Source organism: Polyergus mexicanus, unplaced genomic scaffold (genome assembly GCF_030449975.1).
Source record: "Polyergus mexicanus isolate NDT 795.1 unplaced genomic scaffold, iyPolMexi1.0 SCAF_2, whole genome shotgun sequence".
NCBI lineage: Eukaryota > Metazoa > Arthropoda > Insecta > Hymenoptera > Formicidae > Polyergus > Polyergus mexicanus.
The window spans coordinates 1,223,402-1,242,034 of NW_027223322.1; the positions used below are offsets into that span (position 1 = coordinate 1,223,402).

Sequence of the window (18,633 nt, forward strand, 5' to 3'; positions counted from 1 at the left end):
TTTTGTTGCGGCAATAATGCACAAGGTATCTAATAATACGGAAACAGTCGAGAGGATGATCGCGCACAATATACAACCCGAATTTTATATTAAAGTCAGAAAATAGAGATTCGAACGTGAACTAGCGATTGATAAAATACTGCAACAATATCGTGTTCTTATTAATTAAACGCGAAATTGAATTATCGAAGCAACGATACCATGAAAAGTTTTCACTTTTTTTTTTATTTTATTAAAATTTTTGATTGCGAAATTATGTGAGATACAAGATAAAAATCTCTTTGCACAGATTTTCCTTCTAATTATTGATTATTAATTTGAATATATTCATTTATCTGGAATCAATTTTGTATATATTTTTTTTTCCGTATAAAGTATTTTAAAATTGGAAATTGCTTTTAATTATTAATTTGTTATATTAATTTAATTTTAGCCGTATCTGTAACGTTAGATTGAAGGGAAAGCTTTTATTTTATCAGTTTTAAAATTAGATTTATAACTTTATTTAGCTTTTTTAGCTTTGTTATATTAATTACTAATTTTTGAAATTTTATTCGTTTTTTTTTCAGAAAATTCAGTGATTACGTTTTACGGTATAAAAAATCTGTTGATTCTGCAGTCATTAGTGGGATTTACGGGAGCACGAGTCTACGCGATTTAGGTAAATAATAAATTATATTATAAATTCTTTTATAGAATATTACAATATATAAAAAATTAAAAAGATTAAAAATTTTTGAAGTTAACGAAAGGAATACATATATTGTTTCTTACTTTTAAAAAAAAGTAGTTTGAATTAATAACGATGATTTGGATCGCACAATTATATAAGCTGAAGGAAGAAATTTTTTGTTTATTTCGTTATACATGATTAAATATAAAGCGTCGAGTTTTGTTCCCTTTCCCTTCGATTCCTCGGTCCCATCGATTCTTATTATTGTTTTCCGGCCATGGACACAGCGGAGGAAAAGCCAACATCTATTTACGAAAAGCGGATGAAACATCTGGCCGAGGAAATTTAATTTCTAAGCTTTAGCTTTCAGTGCGCTCGCTTAGCGCTAATTTCTTGCCTTTTGTAACTCGATAAAAATCGACGGCCCTCTGTCACGCCCCCTCTTATTCTTGTGTCGGAGAGAAAAAAAAAAAAGAAGGAGAAAAGGCGACGATAACGTTCTTCGGTTCCTTTTTCGCTCTGATTGGAAATGTTTGTCTCCACATCGATCTATGATCCAAGCGTGCCGCGCCCGCTCTTCCCCTCTTTCCCCCTTTTCCCCTCCTTTAGTCACCAGAATTTTTCCCGTACTCCGAAAAGCTCTTTTCTCTCGAGAACGCTTCGATCAGTTGTAGAAAAAAACTTGTCAACTCTTTCTCTCTCTCTCTCTCTCTCTCTCTCTCTCTCTCTCTCTCTCTCTCTCTCTCTCTCTCTCTCTTTTGAACGTTTATATTGGGGGTTTCTGTTGAAAGCCCGAGACAAAAGCGCAAACGGGGAAAGAACGAGGGCAGGATGGAAACAGAAAAGAGGAAAAAGATTATGGATGTTTGAATCTGATTGTGTGAAGTTTTCGAGAACTACAACTGCGCGATCAATTGAAATGACCGTGAATGTCATCTTCGTTTGTCGTCTATGGTTTTTGTTTTGTCTGGATCTCCATCTAGCTTTGTCATGCTTTGTTGCGTTAACGGCTATATAGAAAAGTTATATCCTATTTTATCCCATGAGGAAGAAAGAAATGCGCGTCAATACTTTGTATTCTTAGAGAGAGAGAGAGAGAGAGAGAGAGATAGGTATTAGAAGCATATACATATAAATAAAGATATTAAATTTAAAATTTTTCTAATAAATGATTGAAATTAATTACATAGAATTAAATATTGCATTTATATATGCGATTAAATTAAATGATGTCTGATCAGGAATTGTATCAGGCGCTTTTTATAGATAGAGAAAAATAAAAAAATAGCGGCTTAGATTTTCGAGATCTTTTTAAGCGAGCAAAGTTGGAAGATATATGATATTAAGAAACGAACGAAGGATATCCAGAAGGATGCACTTGGTTTCAAGTGCAAAATGAGAAAAGCTAGAAATCGTTAATCCTAAAGCGTTGCTTGCATATAGCAAACGGAGATAAAAAGCAAAAAACAGACTTCCGAAGGGATGACATGAGAAAAAAAATCAATTTGTTCGCGCGTGTGATCTCCTTTGAGATTTGAGAGATCGCTTAGAGAGAATTCCGCGACCGACGTAGTCATCTCTAGTAAGATCTCTATTTCCTTCTATATTTTCCTTCCTTTTTGCAGCTCTCTTCAGATCGCCGTTTTTTTTTTTAATGATTTGAAGGTGGGTCATCTTTTCTCATTGTCGTGGCTGATGTCTTTGTCATGTTGACCGTCGATAAATCTCTTTGATAATAAAGCCGGCTCCACACAACATAGCCAATATACATCAATGTTGGCCAATATGATATTGACAATTTTAACGGACAACAATCGCTATGATGGCAATATGTAATTGTAAGTTGACCATATGAAACTCGTGCACATGATATGGTCAATATCATATTGGCCAACATTAATGTACATTGGACATGTTGCGTGAAATCAGTCTTCAAGCGAACTGTCCTCTATTTTTTTCATGTCATCTCTCTATACCCTCTCTTCTTCTACCCGCTTCCGCTATTCGTATACATCATATTCTTCTTTGGAGAAAAAGATTTGCCCGAAAATAGGCTTTTTTCTTATGGAAAGAGAAGGGAAACGGAAGAAAATGTGGAACGAGGGTGTAAATGGCGGGCAGGGGTTGGTATCGCGCGCATCCGCCGCGAAAAGTCTCCACCCTTGCTTCCCAGAAGGCAGCAAGCAGGAAATCAGCAGTGGGCGAATGGCTGGAATCAGATTCTGCTGCTCGTGCGGGCATCCTTCTTCTTTTTTTTCTCTCTCTCTCTATATCTCTCTCTCTTTCTCTCTCTCTCTCTCTCTTTTCCGGGGCGGAGTGTTTAAAGCCCGTGAAATGGGCCGCCTCGTTCTTCTCCCCATTTCCCTTGCCCACGGTGTTTGCCGATTTTCTCGCTCTCTCCCTTTCGCTTTCGCTCGCCCTACAGGGTGAACTTAGGCGTAGGGGATTCTCCTCGCTAATGGCTAGTAGTTTCTCCCGAGGCTTGAAGGTTTTTTTGGGGTGCCGAGCGCTTGCCGAAAATTTTAATTGCCGTCCGTTAGAACTTGGCCCTTTATCTCGCGCACGTATTACTCAATGTTCAAGTTAGACAGAAAGTTTTACCGCAAGTTTGGCGAGAATATCTTTAAATTTTCTTTAACTGCAGAGGAGACATATTAAAGGAAAAGGCTCATTAGCAAACTAAAAGATTATATATGTATATTTGTATACGCGTGCGTATTTTTACAAGAGTGTACTTTACAAGTTAACTCTCTTGAAATCTTCTTTAAAAGTTTTTAAACAATACTTTTAAGATTTTTTTAAAAATATATTTTTACAGTTTCAAATGATTTTGATTTTCATCTTTTTGATGTATATAAATTTCCTAAATTTTATCACAGCAAAATTATGAAAAGATGATCTTAAAAAATATAGAGTTTAATTGATGTACATGAAAAGAGAATTAAACATTATCAGGATTGGTAATTGTTACGAAAAAATACTGAAAGGAAGAGAGAAAAATATCAGTTTCCACTTCTAAAATATACAGGATGTTTCCACTTATGTAGACGTACTTATCAATTACGATCAGCTAAATCCGAATCCCGATTTCAGATTGTCGATCTCAGATCTTTGTATATCTGTCATGAATATTGTTCTGAAATAACGCCTGTTCATTCACCACATTTCCGCAATAATCATACTTGATTGTATTTAAATCAGGCGAAGAAAAAAAAATAATACGCCCTTTCTCTGTTAAATCATGATTTATGAAATAAATTTTTTGAATTTGTAAAAGGATAATAATTCATGTTTGACATATTCAACTTGCTTTTTATATCTTTTTCTTTTTTTTATTCATCATTATTTATAATTTTGAACTGATAATATGGAAACATATTTTTTTTCAAGTATATATAAATGTATTATTATATTTATATGGAGATTTCATATTTATACAAATTTTATATAATCTATTTCTATGTATTAAACATTTTTTTTAATTTTTAAAAATTGATTTACCCAATAAAAAGTTAATCTGGCGAATTAAATTCAGTGGATACGTTGGTTAACGGGAAAGTAATCGTCAACAAGTCTACTGGATAATTCAAATTTTTCCAAAATTGTTTTATAAATTAAATCCAAGCTGACAAGCCAAAAATTAAACATTATTTGTTTGGATTCCGCTCTACCAATTTATATAAAATAAAATGCAGGAAACAAAAAGTTTCAGTAACAACTAATATTTAATTAGTTAAAAATTTATCCTGTTTATTTCCAATATTTTTATTTTTGATTTGTTAAAACAATATTATTGTTTTGGTCAATTTGTGTATTCAAGAAACTCTCGATTATACATATATATATATATATATATATATATATATATATAGAATTTTATTAAAAATTCTCTTTATCATATATCTTATAAAAATTTAAACATTTTAACAAGTTTATAACTTATTATATTTATTAATGTTACATTATCATTTTAATGTATATGTGTGTATAAGTGTGCATGTATAAAAAAAATATATATATATATATATATATATATATATATATATATATATATTGTTATTTTTAATTATATATATTTAATTATAATATATATATAAGAGAATTATCTTGTTTAAATATATATAAATAGAATGGATATTTTTAAAATCGATTTTTTTTTCTGGCTACTACCTAGTTATAATCAGCATGCAAGTCATGTAAATATTTTTGACCATGGAAAGAGAAAAAGATGCAGCGATATATTTCATTCGCGTGTATGTACTATGTATCGATCGAATCGCAAATAGAAACGCAAAATGCTAAATCGGTAGTCGAGCAAAAATAGCTATCGAGTATGAAATACTTTTGCCATTACTATTGCTCGATGTAGAGGCATCGCTAGATGTACAACATAAATTGCACAAAATATTGGAAAGGAACGATGTGGAGCAAATATTCCACGCCCGTAGAGTTACCAGCTATAACGGGCTTGTAATCCGTAACGAACCGAAAATATCCATATTTCCGAACGATCGGCAAAGCGTCGAAACGTCGCATCGCTTCCTCCATTAGCGAATCGAAGCGATCGGATATCGCGAAAGTCGAACACCGGAGACTAACGATTCAAGCGTGAACAACATTGTCGAAACCGGAACAATGGTGTAATCGACTAGAAGGCAGAATCTTCCGTTATCGGAAGCTCCATTATTCGGATGTCCAACCATTTCAATATTTCAATATATATTCCATATTCCGTTACCCAAATAAAATATCTTCTCTCGCAGAGAATATCTCTTTTTCCGTTGAAACAGAAATGATTCGCGTAATATTTATTTTCTCGAGATGACGATAGTGAAGGCAGAAAAAGAGAAATATATATATATATCTTTATTCTTCAAATTTATTATAAATTATTATAATTAATATTGTTTATTATAATTTATTATAAATTATTATAAATTATTAATTTAACTGACATTTTATACGTAACGATACAATAGGGGTACACTCAAGAATACTGTTTTTACTCGTGATTGTGCAAACGAGTCGCTAATTTGCGAGAACGTATAATGAAGAGAAAGAAATTTGATTTTTTTTCTTCTCTTTGACTGCGTGTAAACAGCGAAAAATGCGAAAGATATAACTGCACCGTAATTCCCTCGATGAAGAGACCGAGAACACGGTAGGTATATCTCTACAACGTCGTAGTCACATGCGGGATTATCCGTCGTTTGAGAGAGAAAGAGAGAGAGAGAGAGAGAGACTCGCCGAGTTATGCAAATCCGCAGAGACGCGCGTATGCCAAGTTATATTCAACGACATTTAACCGTCCAGCAGATACAGCTTTATCTCACGATAGCAATACGAATGGCACCATTTATTTCACTTTCGAAATACAGCACCTGTACATTTGTGTGCTAGAATTTGTTGCTAAAAGTTTTTCTAGTCAATTTTATCTTAAATCAAGTTAGAAATCTAAATCATTACGAATTTCGATTGTGAATGTAGAAAATTCGATTCATTGTGCTCCGCAGATTCTTGCGCAACATTGACGCTTTAACTCGCATATCATTGTACGAATTTATGTTATTTCATATATAATCCTATATATATATATATATATATATATATATATATATATATATATATATATATATATACAGAAGGAAGGGGCGGGGATAATTCACTCTATTGTAAGATTCTAAGAGAAATTTATATAACCGAGCTGAGCGAATACGGTGGCATATCAATCAGAAAGAAATCATTCTTTCTATATATTTTATTGAATATAGTGTATACAAAAACGTAAATAAATATATTATAATTTATTGAAAATGAAGGTAAGAATCGATGTTGTCATTTTTACTATTTTCAATTTGTATTACTGCCAATTATTTTTCTCTCTTGTTATATTTTTAGAAAATACACATTTATATATTGAAATATAAAACTGCATTTCCGCATAATATTATAATAATATGTAATTTTATTTGAATTAAATAACATTTTTTTTTATTGTTCTTGCCAATTGAGTTAGCACTTTGTATAAAACTCGAAATAAAACTTTCAAAGCTAACTAGATTAGCACTTGGAACGTAAAGTATTAAAGGTGAAGAGGATTAAAGACTGGAAAAGTTTTCAGCTTTGTATCTGGATATTAAATTTTAAATATTAATATCTATATTTTTCTTTTTACTTTAATATGTCGCTTCTTATATGCTTAAGCTATAAATTGTATCTATAATGTCATACACATTAAACTTGAAAATTCTAAAGTAACGTTGTATAGAAATCTCTATATTTTTCTTTGATATCTGTATTATATTCTAATTTGAGAGATCGCGAACTGTTTGTAAAAACGAGCATATTTTTATAAAAGAATTATATTAATTTAACATAATATATTTGATTATCGCAAGATATTTTTTTTTTTTTTTTTTTTTATAAGAGTTTTCTACAAAATTTAATTTCTTTGAAACATCAATATTTTATATTCAATAAATAAATATTTAATTTAGCATTTATATAAATTGAGAAAAATTGAGCTAAAAATAATAAAATAATAATAACTGTTATGTAGCTGAACGAAATAGGCTATGTCTATAAAAAGTAGATATATGTTGAAAAAATTAAAGACGACAATATCCATCATACACACGTACACGCATATACGCGAAGGATTGATTTCGATTAATAAAGGATAGAAAAGTTTGCGTTTTTTCTATTTTAAATAACGTACTCTTTGAATTTTGCTAAATTCTATTTTAAATAATAATGTCGAAATCCGCGAAGTTTCTCAAACAGAAATTAAAAAAAAAAAAAAAAAAAAAAAAAAAAACTTTCTTTAGTCAAATGAAGGAGCCAAAGGTGATTAACGATTTGCTCTTAACTGCAATTATTTTTTATATTCACAAGTCTAAAATTTAATTTTGTAGAATGCTATATTCACGAATACATATATAATTATGCTCTTACTTATATAAACGCGCTTTTGAGGATTTATGGCGGAGTGCCAGTTATCACCGACAATAATTTCTCATGTTCTGGCATTGAATCTGATGCCTTTAACGACTATCGCACTAATTACGTCACATTCGACATCAGTTACGCGATATATTGCGTGCCGCAATTAGCAACGTCTCTTACGCGCGTGATATTATTCTGGCAATGTATTATGCGAACCAATTAATAAACACTAACCGATGCTATTATTGATTATTAGTTATTATCGTTGATACACTAGACTGCGCTCGCAACTTATCGATGCGATTGCAAAATTTTTACTTGTATTTATAAAGTATAAGCATCGCGCGCGCGCGATGTGTTTTGATGTTGTAACGTGAATTATGCTCGGAAAAATATACGAAGTTTGAACAAGCCGGCAAATGTGCATACATATACCGTACATTTGAACATAAATACACTCGAACGCATATTGTGTTATTCTCGCAGCGCTATCATTTTCTCTCGTTAAAGGTTTTACGCGCAGAATACTATATATAGTATATATATATATATATATGTACAAATTATACATACCTATAAATTCCACCGAGTTTTTCTCTTCGTCAATTACGTTAATGCAGATAAATCAGGCTGATATGTGGCTGTCTTTTTTTTTATTTTATTTTAATTTTTTTTATTGCAAAACAGAGAAATATAAAGTTATGATCTCCTATCTATTAAAGATCCTACACTATTAGATTAAGAGAAGTTTGATAATAATTTTATATATATGTATATATATAAATTACTTCGAATTAGCCAAAGAATATGCCATTGGAAAACATTTAATGATTTTAAAACACCTTATATATACACCGAGAAAAAGAAAGTTGTTAACTTGACTAAATTCGTCCAACTAATTACTATTTCTTTGTATTTCTTTAATTGAAATATTTAACTATTTAAATCAAATATACCTCATGTTAGATTTAATTATTTAATATGTAGTATTTGACTTAAAATATTAAAATATTTCAATTAAAGAAATAGTAATGAGTTGGACGAATTTAGTCAAGTTAACAATTTTTTTTTCTCGATGTAGGGTTTCTTAAAATCTTATAGACATATTGACGTGTTTTTTTTTTTTCCAAAAACAAATTCGATTTACTTAAAGTACGTGAAGATTGCATGATCGGATTTATAATTTATTACATGTATATGTACACTTTATACAATTTTTTTTTGTTCTGGTTACAAAGCCATTTTAAAAACGCTTTTGTATATAGAAAATATTATATATAATTAAAGTCATATATAAAGATGTCACAATTTTCGTTATTACAAATCGAGGAAGCTATTGCCTTCTGAGATACTTCGCAACAATGTTTTACCTTATTGTTGATATGCCATCTAGCTCTTACTGCGTACAAGCAGCGTCTACAACACTGCTACCCTTGGGGCTCGATTGTTAGCAGACGCTTAGAAGTAGAGTTGTCAGCCGTAAGCGATACAAACTTCCTAAAGGTCTTTTTCTCTACAGTATTCGTTCAGCATTCAACATGCACATTTATTTATCTGCACATAAGAATGTATGTATATACATATTAATTTACACATTAAACGCATACGTTCATCTTTATTTCATATGTTCTTCTTTAAAAAGTTTTCAGACAAGTTTTTTACATGGTCGTAGTAATTTCGATACATATTTTAGTTTTATATATATTATTAACATACGGTAACATACCTAAAAATACAAATTCAAATGATAATTTATTTTTAAAACGATATTATAAACATTTTCTCACACATTGCTGGCTCTATATTTTAAAGTATATTTTAATTCTAATGTCGTGCGTGTGTAAAGTATTGTAGTATCGATAGTACATTTACCCTTTTAAAATTGAAAAATATTTGAATAGAATATTTATTATCGCAAATACGAAAATTTACTCAATTTAAATGATTTGTAAGCTTTTTGAAGAATTTTATGGTATGTACTTTTTAAAGAATTTTATGGTATTTTATTCTATTTATATTTATTTTATTTTATCTTTTGGAATTTGTTGACATATTTAAATAATCCTCTATTTTAAAATATTTGGAATAATAAATTAAATAACCTTTAATAAACTTTATTTTATAAATAATCTTACACACAAAAAAAAATAATTTAATTACGTCACTGAAATAGAGTTTAATAATATTTCCATCGGTAATTTTGTGGGAAACTTGGCTACAGCTGGTTTAATCCAATGATTGAAGAACTTTTCGTTTAATGCTCGAGCTGTACGATGATAATAAGTAGCGGCGCCGTCGTGTTGAAACATTTGTTGTTTAGTTATTAGTTCGACATCTTCCGGAAGCATGAAAGTTTAGTACAGATAAAATCCCCATATCTGTAGCTAATGAAGATATATTGTGATCAAGATTTATTGATTGGCGCTACGCTTTATGTAACTTGTAAAGAAAGTTTTAATTACGTTTAACTGGTGTTCAGTAATTTTAAGAAAGTGTGTTACAAGGCACACGCTTTGAGCTAACTCTGAAAGATTCGAGTAAAATCTAGCCTATCGTTTTAACATCACGACAAATACGATTTTGCTATTTTTGCGAAAAAAAATATTTCCTTCTATCCTCGGATAACAAGATGGAAATTATTGTAAATAGCAAAGTTGAGAATAACAGGTTTAAAATTAAGGTCCCTTTGTCTCAAAAAATTCTTTAATTTTTAAATTTAAATTTATATAAAAGGTAGACGCAAAATTGTAGAGAAACAGTTCTAACAATAAGTAAAAGTTCTACATAATTTAAACTTTTAAATAATAAATCAAATAAAAAGAAAAATTTATATATATATATATATATATATATATATATATATTGAAAATCAGATTAAAAATTGAATCTAATAAATCTAGTATTTAATATTTTACAATGTGCGCTAATAGTACTAAAATAAACTAAAATAATACTAAAATAAAAATTGATTTGGCAAATTTTATTTAGCATTATACAATGCTAGTAAACAATATTGAAACAAAAAATATATTATATCATGGCTATAACAATGATAAATGGAAAAGTAATCAATTCTATCATATTAATATTTTTTCAGATATGTGTGTATGTGATACCAAGGCTACAGAGATGAATCATCTGGACTGGAAAAAGAAACTTCTGATCGCAATATATTTTCGCATTTCAGTTTGCTTTTGACAGTCTATAAATTTTTTTGTGAAAGAAAAATTTTGATAAGAGAGACGGACCCAATTGTTGATCATCCTACCTAAGTTAGAGGCAATATATACAATATATTACACATACACACACTTTGACTAATATTAAAAATTATAAAAGCTTATAAAAAATTCTATAAAAATATTTGTGAATTATAAGATTATTTTTATCGAAGTACAAAATAATGGAACTGGAAACTTTCGTGTGTGTGCGCGCGCGCGCAATATATGTACGTCAATAATCATTTTCAGAAGTGTTGAAAGAAGAAAACTATTATAAAATATCATGAAGCGTTAAGAAATATTGAATATATTAATATACATATCGAAAGAGGGGAACTTTTCTCTAAAACTTCAACAATTCACGCTCGCTCTATAAATTTTGCGTGGTATTTAAACAATTTACATAGCTGCGCGCACATCATTTCATACCGTTGCGATTATTCATTTATTGAACTCTCGTACGCTTTGGTTACGTTTAATTGGCAAATACAGGGTAATTCTATGATATACTCTAATAGAGTTCAGAATTGGTTGCGAAATGGAGATAAGTAACAAGTATAAAGAGCAATGCATAAAAATATATATAGAAAAACTTTTATAATTACAATGCTAATAAGAGTCTTAACAACAATACAAAAATAATATATCTTATTTTGATCAATTTTCTGAAATGATAAAAAATTATATAAAACCTCTCTTTTGTGTGCATAATTCTTGTTCCGCTATTGCATCGCCACATCGTTATGTCAGATCCGTACGTTCCTATTTCGGTTCATTTGCGCTTGCCGCGATTCATTATTCTGACAACGTCCCTCTCTCTCTCTCTCTCTTTCTCTCTCTCTCTCTCTCTCTCGTGTGTGGGCCAACTGTTTCAAATTTTCAGGATGTATTATATTCACGCGCCGGACAGGATAAAATTCCACAGTTTGGTCAGCTTTTTTTTCTCTTTCTCTTTTTTTAACATTGTTTGTCGCCAACTCGATTTGCAGTCTCGCCAATCGTTGATGATTCGGCACGACAGCATGCAGATTTGCATGTGTTTCAAAGAACTTAAATATTAATTTCTACGTCTTGCCGCGTAATTCGGATATATATCTTCTATGGAGATGATAAACTTTTTATTATTAAAAGATTTTAGCTCTATCGATATAAATAATAATTTAAATAAAAAATTTTTTATGTCGAAGATTATATGGTACACACATATAAGAGAATAAAAATATAAGATTTATAATATTATATTAATTTAAATATGTAAAGGGAGAAGAGATAATTATATATTATTTATTTGTTTCGAGCAACTATTTTTTTTTTCCTTTGCATTACATAGGATCTTTCACTGAAAAAAAATATCATCTAATTATTTCTTATTTCTAACTATATAAAAAAAGTTTTATACATAATTTTAGTGATTTCGAGGGATAAGTAACATGCGACAAAAGATATTTTCTCAAGATTATTATTTCAGAGTTTTCAAGATTACTAATATTTTATTAATAAATAAAATTGTCTATATATAGATAATACAATTATTTTTTTTTATTTTTATCTAGTTTAACAATATATATATATTATTTTCATTTATATCTTAAATAATAAGTTACTATTTTTTTGAGTTTGCTACTATACCTAATGTTGAGCAAATTTGTGTAAGCATGTATAGCTTTAAAATATTTTTTTCTTTAAAACGACTTTATATCTTAAGGTCATTTAGATGAAATGAATTTATGATCTCATTTATGCCATATGTATATGAACTTTTCTTCGAGAAATTACTTAAGGAATCTCCTGCCGAATTTTTTCGCATATATTTTTAGGAACAGCTTGTATTTCGTATTTTACTATGTATTATATACAAAGTAAAAATAATAATCAAGATACTGTTCTATACGAGCAATTCGCTGACTTGCCATAATTAGAATAATATTTGTATGATGGCGTGGTACGGGCACAGAGCGAACTGACATGTGCGTAAAACCCCCGCGGGTACCTTGCGGTTTCCGCATTATGCATCTACGTCTCTTCCCTGTGCGTGTATTGTTAATGGAATTCCGGATATAATCGTCGCGTAGTACGTTTACCGGGCTAAATGCATCCGCCGTCTAATTCGCCTTTCGTGTTGACATTGAACGCGAGAAAGAAAGTGAGCTTGTATAATTAAATAAATATCACTCGCGGACTCGGCCGAATCGGATAATCGTTTTTTTTTAATTTTTATGACGTCGAGAGAAGATAGTGATTTACATATACATAAGTTGTGAAAAAAGAAAGTGTGTAAAATTTTAATTTTAAATTTTTTATAAAATGTAAATAATAGTTTTAACTAGTTACCAGGTAGTTTGATTTGGATGAAAGTTTTACGCTGCGAAAACGAGAGTTAAATGTACGAAATATTTGTTTAAAAGCCATCCCACGTGATTCGCGCATTAGCCTAGTTATGGTAATAACCATCTCGCGGTATGAAATCGCTATTATTCCCATGAATATCGAGCGGCCTAATTCGCGCCTCGCAAGGAAGAGTGATTTATCGCGGATGAGTTCGAGGGATCTAATTTCCGGATAGTCCGCTTAGAGCCATCACCCTTTAACCTCTTCAGCCCCCTCATCTTTCTCTGTTTCTCTTTCGGTGATAGATGATCATTTTTCGATTCGTAATTCGATCGCAGGGGATAAATCCAAACCACTTTCTTCTTTTTCTCATGTACCCCATTTCATTTTACCGATCTAATACCGATATTGGTCTAATATATCTAATTAATTAATCCTAGCTTAACTTCGCGGATCTCGTTATTTCATTCCGAATAACATTGATGGTTTAAATCAAGCTTTAAAACGGAAGTTTCAATACATTTGCGAAACTTTCCCTATAAATGACAAAAATGTATTCATTCGTGATTTAATTCGTTAGATGTAGAAAGTTCAAGAGAAATATTCTGACATATTCTTATTGTGTCACTTTTTAACGATAATATAAATTAATTAAAATTTAAAGGTTTTGATTATATATATATATATAATAAAATTTATTAAAATTTTAAAATAAGACACTGTAAAGTAAAGTTTTATCACAAGTTTTTAAAATAAATCTCTCTATGGTATTATCCTATTATTAATACTCAATATATAAAAATATCTTTCCTAGAAGAGGGCGGATCTCTAGCACGTGCAGAAAGTTAACCCGGACACGTGACGGTGATTAACTTCAGAAAATATCGACAAACGATAGCACTCCGTCGACACATTGTCGGATTAATTAAATGTCATTGCGTTTTCCGGTAGATCACTCGACACGTGCTATTTGAAATTAGTAGCCAACTAGTGGGTGATACGTCATCCCATCTTCATTATTGGTGACGCTTGATGTTGAGTCCCACCCAGTACACCGTGTTATTTCTCTTTGAAACGCTTCGTCACATTAATCGTCGTTGGTTTAGAATTTTAAAGATCTATGTTATATGCATTTTCGTCATTTATTTTTCTTGTAATGCGAAAATTTCACCGTCTATAATAATAAGAAGAGATAAAATTGTTTATCTAGTCGTGCAGATATAAAAATTTAATGCAATTCTAATAGTTAACATGAATATTTCTTTCTATGTTCATAAGTCAAAAATTAATATTTAAAAAATTTCATAAAATATTGATATTTTATTTTATATTTTAATTTTAATCATATTAATTAGGTTTATATTAATTGAACTTGATGTGCTTGATAAATATAAATAATTTGTAGTAAAAATATACATAATCTTTATTTCTTAAAAATGTGAATATTCCGATTTGTAAATCCAATTTATGTTTCATTAATTTACCGATAACTAGAAGGAAAAGATCAATTTAATCGGACTGTTTAATTAAAAGATTTAGTTAAATGTAATATATGTGCTAGTTTAGGTATTTGACTTCATCTGACTGTTAATGGTGACTCATGCGGATCTCGCGTAGCATTATTCCACGTCTTTTGTACGTGGCAGAAAGTACGCGGGTAGGTTCGTGTTATCCGCAAAAATCGCTTCGAGTACATGGATGGATCGATCGTGCGCGTTCCGAGTAACCTTGCAGGCGCTGCTTTGAAAACTTTTCAAACTTGCTGGAAGAAGAGAAATGAACGTAGCAATCGACGGATAATCGCGTAATCGCGAGGGACAAAAATAATAATAAGGAATTGAAAAATTATGCAAAATCGTAGTCGCAAACTGATCAAACTTGCATCAGCGAGGCAACGATATACTTAATAAATATGTATTACACAAAAAAATTATGATATAATATATTATATATATTAAAGTAATATAATATAACGTATTATATATTTTTTTATAATTATTATATTTTTTAAATTATATTTTTTAAATATATTTTATAATATATATATAAAATAAAATATAAATAATTTTATATATATATATAATATAATATATTATATATTATAATATAATTACATGTAATATATATATATTATAATATAGTATATATATTATATAATATGTGGAAATATTTGAAAGAATTTTACCCTTTCTTAAATAGAATATTTGTTTGAATGAGACGATTGTGAAATTGATCGATTTCACATTATTGTTCCGCATAACCGCATCAATCATCTCGTTTTAATAACTCTTATTGTAAGCAGAGATGGTTGGGAAAAAAGCTGCATTATTGGGCGATCGTGAAAGAAAATAGTAAGTCGCGAAAATACGATGATCGGAAATTGCATGTTGAAAGCGATCGTTCCCCCCTGTCGGCGTCATCGTGGCGTCGTTCAATTGCAAGAAACGAAAGACGGTACATTAATGTTTGAAAAGGGAGGGGAATACGAATCCTAATGCAGAGAGAATATGAGAAAGAACAAAATGTAGGAGTGCATATGGCCTTTGCATTACTCTTGAATCATGCAAAGATATCGATTTAGGACTTTACAGGAATTGACTCTACATGTTCTAGCCTCGCTCAGCTCCAGTTTCGGCTTCTCATAATTGTATAATCGCAAAGTTGTGAAATTTTTAGTTTTTGTATAGACGTACGATCATCATTTCTCACGCGATAGAAGATATTTTTTAGTTTTAATTTGAAGACATACACTACAATACACTATTTATTGTATACGAGTATTTTGTGTATTTTTTTCTTTTATTTTAAGTTTATTTTTTTTCTCAAGTTTCATTATATTCTTTATTAAAAACATTTATTTCTTAATTAAAAACATTTATATCCGAAGAATACTTAATTTATATTAAGAAACGGAGAAAATATCTAATTCGAAATAAGAAACAGAATTTTAAAAAAGTAAAGATTAAAATTATAACGAAGGAAAAATTAAATTTAAATTTACTAGAGAATCTGTCATTAAAATCAAGATCACGCAATTTGTAAAACACTATGTACTAATATATTAATATATTATCATAATAATGCAAATACATATTGATGTAGAAATTTTTATATGTATACATGAGCTGTGTTATTAAATATTTTTATGTCAAATATATGTAAAAGATAGTTAAATCAGTAAATAAATGAATAAATAAACCCGTTGCAAATAGAATACTATTTGCAGCAAGCAATTTTTTAAATTAAAATGTTTTGCATATAGATATTTGTATAACTTTATTAATTGTGTAGTTGTGTACACATGAACGATATTTTAATTGCCAATATTTTTTATCGCAGATACACATATTTTTTGCTCAATTTACCTTACTTTACGTTTACGATATAACATTTTTTTTATATACGAATCTTTATCTCCGAGAAAAATAATATTGAAAATTAAAAAGTTAATAATTAATTTTTTTTAAGCTTAAACCTTCTTTAGTAACATAGGTTTCATATATATAAATTATCAACGTTATTAATATGTACCATAAATAAGAAAATACAACACATTTTCTTTAATAAAGCAATGGAAAATAATTTTATAAAATACATTACATACTGATATACAAAATAAATATCAAAATAAAAATAAAATATCAATTATTTTGCCAATAAAATGTTATCTTTTTTTTTTTTTTAATATTTCGATAATCGCTGTCGAAACGAATTTGATGACAGACATAACGGAAAAAAAGACAGGTTATTATATATAGGCAAAAAATAAATATTAATATATATTTAATTATTCAAATTTAAAGAATTTATAAATATATGTTATATTAATTTTACAATTTTCAAAATTATTATTTTTGAAAAACGAAATTTTGTATAGAAACTTTTATTTTACTCAAGTATTAACTTATACTATTTTGTATAATATATTTATGATAATATATTATATAAAATTACAAATATACTACAATAAAATATATTAACATATATATTGTGTACAATATATACATATAATAAGTTTCATAATTAACATTATTTCTCAATCGATAATCTCTGCATTTAGTTAGAATTAGTACAATTCTTTTTTTTTTTGGCTTTCCTGAAAAATTGAATTTTTTTAGTTATGTCACTTTTCTATGTACGATATCGTAAAAAAAAAGTCTTTTATATTCGATACGTTCTCAAAAGCTGATTATCATGCATACGGCAATTTTTAGTTGAAGAACGCCGCGGTTAAAGCATTAAAATGTAAAAATTGAATAGCCCAGATTACGTAATAAAGATTAATGCCGTTTTATCACAAGCGTTCCATAATTCTCCAAGGTTTCCTAATTACTCCTGTGCATATCATTAATTACCAGCGACTATAAGAGGCATATCTCGGCCGCGGAATGGGGCCTTACTGACCGTGACTCTCATGGCAGTCACGTAGACGATGTGCGGTGTCGTCGTCGTCGTCGTCGTCGTCGTTCTCGTCGTCGTTGTCGTTCTCGACACGGCACGTAATAACGCGCGCGGCGCCCGTTGCGATGCCGATGCTGACGCCGAAGCATCACAGCGGCAGATTAATCCTGATGAATTGCCGGACGGAATTGCGCGAAATTGCGCATCTCTACCGGGTGAGCCGTTCGAAAATCGAGAATTCGTTGACATACCGAGCGTATCGTGTCGACAACGTAGTTGCTCTAATTAAACGGATCGTTCGTATATGTGTATATGCGACGGACACAATTGGGCAAACGTGGAATGTGCGATGGCGATTGCCACTTTTTCAGAGGCAATCGTGTCGCTCGTTGATAACGCGGTAGATAGACGAAAATTTGTTAGAAACGACACGACGAGAGCGACAGCGAGGACGAGCGCATTTACTTGCAAATGAAAGCGGCGGACTTAATTAACGGCGAGTTTTCGCGACTTCACTGAATGTGAAGTTACCGTCCATCGTCGCGAAGCATTAATCTTTTCAGTCGTTGGTTTTTTTTATTTATTTTTTTTTTTTTTGATAAGAGGAGATCGCATGTCGTTCATTATTATTTATTTCTAAGGTGTATACGCGTAACATATATACAGGGTGTAGAGTCATGTATACGTCATTAGGAGATAATATTTTTTAAACTGAAATGAGATAACAGGAATTGGTTTTTCGTACTTTAATGGTCGCAAAAAGTACACAACATGTACACTTGCATCACACATATATATAGTTTTTATTATTTAAAATATCTTTAGGTAGAACAGAAATTTCAAGTTGCTTAGATTTTCTGAAGAAATAGCTCTAGAAATCATTTATATTGTTCAAAATATTTTTCTTTCTTATATAATTTGTCTTTTTTTTGTTTATTCTATATATAAAAGTATTAAAAAAGTATATAAAAGGATAAAATAATTAAAAAATTATTATATTTTATTGACAATTAATAGTAACACAATAAGCAATTTATTTTAATATAATTTATTTATGATATAAAA

At 29.8% G+C, this 18,633-nt stretch overlaps 1 protein-coding gene and 1 long non-coding RNA gene across 10 annotated transcripts in view; one reads left to right on the forward strand and one right to left on the reverse strand.

Annotated features, from left to right (window-relative positions):
- Window positions 1-18,633, forward strand: part of Con (leucine rich repeat protein connectin) — a 122,753-nt gene that overhangs the window by 30,865 nt on the left and 73,255 nt on the right. For 2 of the 9 annotated variants that reach the window (XM_070313375.1, XM_070313407.1), the window contains exon 2: window positions 570-661. The exons of the other annotated variants lie outside the window; for them this stretch is intronic. The gene's annotated coding sequence lies outside the window, so the exon portion shown is untranslated. The remainder of the gene's footprint in view (window positions 1-569; window positions 662-18,633) is intronic. 9 annotated transcript variants of the gene reach the window in all.
- Window positions 1-18,633, reverse strand: part of LOC138942937 (uncharacterized) — a 105,778-nt gene that overhangs the window by 4,777 nt on the left and 82,368 nt on the right. The gene's annotated exons all lie outside the window — the stretch shown is intronic.